The sequence below is a fragment of the Bison bison genome, unplaced genomic scaffold (genome assembly GCF_000754665.1).
Source record: "Bison bison bison isolate TAMUID 2011002044 unplaced genomic scaffold, Bison_UMD1.0 scf7180017864349, whole genome shotgun sequence".
NCBI lineage: Eukaryota > Metazoa > Chordata > Mammalia > Artiodactyla > Bovidae > Bison > Bison bison.
This window is the reverse complement of record NW_011494921.1, coordinates 4,113,287-4,118,605: the sequence shown is the minus strand read 5'-3', so window position 1 is coordinate 4,118,605 and position 5,319 is coordinate 4,113,287.

The following is a 5,319-nucleotide window of genomic DNA, read 5'->3' as shown; positions in this document are numbered from 1 at the left end:
CCCTGATTTTCACCACCTGGACCTTGTTTGCCGTTTGCAGAGGTTGGTCTTTCTTAACCGCCATGCTTCAATTCAGGAACACGCTTCAGGCTAATAGCACTTCAGCTGACTTCGTGGAGACTAACAACCTTAGAATATTGTTGCTTTCTCCGCCAGTTGAATAACCGGAATCCTGTATTAGTACAAAGGCCTCTAACCAGCAAGGCAACAAAGTGATGGGAAATACATTGTTTTGCAAATTGTAAGTCAGTTCAACTGATTGGAGGAGCTGAGGAAGGTCTGCTCACCAAATACTGGGAGCATGTGTGTGTAGAGATGCTTATTCCAAGTGTGCACTAAGTTGCTTCAGTCGTGTCTGACTCTGTGTGACCCTATGGACTGTAGCCCGCCAGGCTCCTCTGTCCATGGGGATTCTCCAGGCAAGAGTACTGGAGTGGGTTGCCATGCCCTCCTCCAGGGGAGCTTCCCGACCCAGGGATCAAACCCGTATCTCTGATGTCTCCTGTGTTGGCAGGCGGGTTCTTTACCACTAGCGCCACCTGGGAAGCCCATTCCAAGGGCAGATCATCTTTAATCATTCAGAGGAAGACGCCCTAAGACAGTCAGAAGATGCAGGGAGAGTCTCAGGCCAGGTTACTGTGTTCAAAGAGAAGGAAAGAGTTTCCTGACGACTTCTGCCCCATCCCTGTCATTGGGAGGACGCACAACCTAAGATGCTTCCCAGGTGGCGCTAGTGGTGAAGAATCGCCTGCCAATGCACAAGACGTTAAGAGACAGGGGTTCAATCCCTGGGTCGGGAAGATCCCTTTGGAGGAGGAAATGGCAACCTTGTCCAAAATTCTTACCTGGAAAATCCCATGGACAGACGAGCCTGGTGGCTTACAGTCCATAGCATTGCAAAGAGTCAGAAAGGACCGAAGCAACTTAGCAGAGGAATGTCATATTTGAGAATCAATCTCTTTTCACAAGCCCAACAGTGAAAGGCCTAATTTCATTGTCATTTTGGGGAACTGTCTTACAAGCTTCCCAAAGATTGTCTGATGCTCTAGATAGGAGAATGCAACTTTGTCCCTGTTACTATTTTCCATTGATCAGGGCCCAGAACCTTCAATCTGTAAAGTTAGATGTTGGGAGGCTCAAGAGGGAGGGATTATATGTGCACTCACAGCTGATTCGTGCTGTCGTACAGCAGAAACCAGCACAACATTGTAAAACACTTATACTCTGATTCTAAAAATGAAGAGAGGAAAGTTAGATGGTAGTCTGTAGAAAATAATTGCTGATGAGATGCAAATGATTTTTGTTGGTAAAGGACATAAATCCAAAAGCTATGAGTTTTTTGTGTCCTATAGGATATTAAGACATTTAAAAAATATAACTTAGGGACTTCCCTGGTGGTCCAGTGGTTAAGAATCTGCCTTCCAATGAACGCAGGCGACCCGGCTTCGATCCCTGGTCAGGGGGCTAAGATCCTACAGGCAGCTAAGCCCTTGTGCCACAAGCAGAGAGAAGCCTGCCCGCAGCAAAAAATCCCTCATGCCCCAGCAAAGCGGAGGTCCGGCATGGCACCCCACGTGGCCATAAATAAATGTTTAAAAATATATACAAATTAGCAATCACAACCCAACATTCTTTCTATTACCTATCTATCCGTTTACTTACCCAAATTTCTTGTATCTTCTCTTAAAGTGGCTCTGTCAGTCGGCTGGTTCTGTCATTAACGAGTTACAGAAACTTTGACATGCACTTACTATGTATTTGAATGAGACTGTATTTTTTAAACATTTTGGAACGTATACTTGGACATTCCTGTCTTCAGTGCACGCGACCCCCTAACACCCAAGCCTTCGGCCGCCAGGGACCGCGATCCCCTAACATCCAAGCCCTCGGCCACCAGGGACCAAAATCATCAGCAAGTGTTGGTGCTCCTCTGAGTTCAAGCTTTATTATCGTTTCTGCTCTCTGAGGGGTTCCTTTACCTTCCTGACAGTTCAGCTGTGCATTAAATCTCAAAAAAAAAAAAAAAAAGTTCAGTGTGCTGTGTAGAAAGAGGTCTCTCTGAATCTCTAGTCTGTCATCTTGATCAAAATGGAAGTCCATCCAGTTGACTTTTTAAGCACTGAGATGCTCACTATATTTTTGCCAGCTGGGCCTTCCTGTTGGAGGAAAGCACCTCTGTGCGTTTCCATCATCCATGCTGATAGTTTACCTAGGGCCCCAGTGGATGGGAGTGGGGCTGGGGCAGGGAGGAGGAGAGTTTGGGCAGCCACAGGGCAGCCCAGTGGCTGAATTCTAGCTTGCCAGTGGGGGCGGACACCAAGGAAGGAGGGAGGAGCCGCAGGAGGCAGGGTCTTCATACCCACATCAAGGTCTGCCCTGTGGCGGTCGGTGTGCAGGCTGGAAAAGAATTTCCAGACACACGGCAGGATGAGAGGAGAATAGAGTTTATTAGAGTGGGAGACGCTGTTAGAACAGCAGGAAGGCTCAAGGAGAGCCCACCCTTTTCATGGGCTTGTAGCCCATTTACATAGCCTCAAGACAGAAAATTCCTGTGGGAAGGGTGGCATTAGGTGATTGGTTAGGGTGCTATAGGGTGGGTATTGCACCTAATTCGGAGTCAGGAAGCTGGCCCGTTAAAGTCGGGGAGGCTCATAGCAACAGTTGCTAACGAGCTCAGTCGGTTCCAGAGATGATCGTGGTATAGGACTCCGTATCTGTGGCCTTGGTACAAGGCTTTACACCTGTGACCTTGGAACGGGCTCCACCTCCCCAGAGTGACACTTGGAACTTCCGTGTGGCTGAATCTGTTCATGGATAAAAAACCGCATCGGCAATAAAACGGCTGCCTGACCGTGCCAGGCCCCGGCTGGAGGACCCCGCCCTGAACTCAGGATGCAGCTCCTCTTGGTGAGTGAAGCTGACGATGGAGATGGAGTTCTGCCTCAAATGCATTTTCTGCATCACTGAGAGGTTCCTTTTGGCAAATTTATACCCATTATTATATACAACAATGTTTCCTGAAGAAGTGAAATTCCTTCAAGGAGCCCTTAGAAGTTAACTCAAACCTCATGGAATGAGTATTAGCTTCTGCCACATGTTTAAGGGGAGAGAGTGGTGGCCAAAGTACCATTGAAAGTGTCGGGAAGAAAGACAGGATCATCAGAGAACTGAATAAAAGCAAATAAAAGTGTGCCTCTGCCTCCCCCCAGGAGGGGTGCGACGGGGCAGCATGGGGTCTGGAAGTGGGGTGTTGGGGAGGCTGACTGAGCCTGCGGATGGCCAACCCAGTGTGGGGTGGGGTGGGCAGGGAGCCCTGGCTTTGTGGGGCCCCCGTGTTCCCTTCCTGCTGCAGGGACTGGGGGACCATCTGCCGGATGGCTGCAACCCGCTCCAGAGCTCCCTGGGATCTCATTCAGTTTTAACAAACAAGCAACGCTGATGTGGGCACTTCTGGCAAAAACATATTTTGGCAAATGCAAAATCGCTAATGAAATTAAGTAACTCCCCACGTACCATCTGTTCCCTGACCAGTGTAGCAGCTTGTGCGTAGATCGGCTCCTGGGCATATCCTCAGGCAGCAGACTGCGGTGCTTCTCCTTAGAGGGGCTGCAGAGAGACCCTGGGGGAGGAGGGGTCTGTAGATAGGAAAGGAAGAATGTTCCCTGCTGGGGGCCAGCGTGAGGTGCTCTGCCCGAGGCAAAGGTCATGAGGAAGGAGGCTCGACATACGCAAAGGCGGGATCGAGCCTCAGGAGTCCCCCTGGAAATCCTCGAGCATCTACCCCCATAACCAGAGCCTGCCTACTTTACTACTTTGTGCTCTCACCTACACCTCTGACTTTACGGGGGGCTGTCCCCCACCACCTCTTTCGGAGAAGGAGTTAACTTAGAGCTCCAGTTAATAATAATTCCTGGGCGTGACAGGAGTGTTCCAAACTTACAAACTCCTCTGAAGGTTCTCTAGCCTGCCTGACAGGCCTGTCCGGCCACATGTGATTGCTTACAGCCTCCCAACCGTGAGAGGCATGAGATGCTTTAAACCTTCTAAAAACAGGTTCTTTAGAGAAGTTAAAACACTATTAGTATAAGTATAGTGGGCTGATTAGAAATTGTGTTGGTGAAGGGTTTTTCATTTGTTGAGCCAATGTTTACTGCTAAGTCTCCACATCCCCTGCCCTTATACACATTAATGAATATATAGAAGAAATAAGTATTAACCTTTGATATTAATCACGTTAGACCTTAGGCTAAGTAAATTCTTTCCTTAATTAAAACCCACTACAGCCCCACCCTATAGGAATGTAACTTTATCTGGTACCTTCGGAAGGTGGCGTCTGTTTTAAGAATAATCACCCCTGGAGAAATAAGTGTTCTGGTTGACTGACCGCTGTCACAAGGAGAGGGTCATAAATTGTCAGCAGGCCCCCCTGGCCAGAAGATGATGTAACACCCCTAAGACCTCTGTATACATTTGTATGAAGCACCTGACTTTAATAAAAGTCAGGACTGCTGACCCCGCGTGACTTTTGTATAACATCTCAGTGTATAAAAACAGACCCTGGACAAATAAAAAATGGGATCAGTTCCTCGAAAGACTGATCTCCCCATGTCGTTCTTTCTCTCACCTTCTGGCTGAATCCCCATCTGGAACGTGGAGGCTGGTCAAGACTACTAATTATGCCTGGGCTTCTAAGATCTGACCGGGGAGGCCTTAGTGTCTCCTCTCCTTCGGGAGAACAGGAGGACGCCTGCGGCCTACGTAGGTGACGCAAATTCCTTGCCCTGGAATTTTATTAGCTTTCCACGTAAACCAAGTTATTCAGCCTCTTTTCTCCACTGAATTTTCCTACTGAGCTGTCCTCATTCTATTACTCTTTATACCTCTAATTAATATTTAATTAAAGCTATCGTATCCTGATCGCCGAAGCCATCCCCCCTTCGAATTCCCTGAATCCACCAGGGCTGGACCCTGGCAGTTCCCTATCGAAGCCAGCCCCTCCTTTCCAGCATGGTCTTCCGTCCAAGTCCACCTGTATAATTTGACAAATTGTCTATTGGTTAAGACTTTACAATTGATTAAGCCAGTGACGGAAACCTAGTTTTATCCTTTCCCTGTGCACTCAGTCGTGTCTAACTCTTTGGGACCCCATGGACTGTAGCCCACCAGGCTCCTCTGCCCATGGGATTTCCCAGGCAAGAATACTGGAGTGGGTTGCCATTTCCTTCTCCAGGGGAATCTTCCTGATTCAAGGATTGAACCAGAGTCTCTGGCATTGGCAGGCAGGTTTTTGCTTTTTTTTGAACCATGGAGTCACCGCCT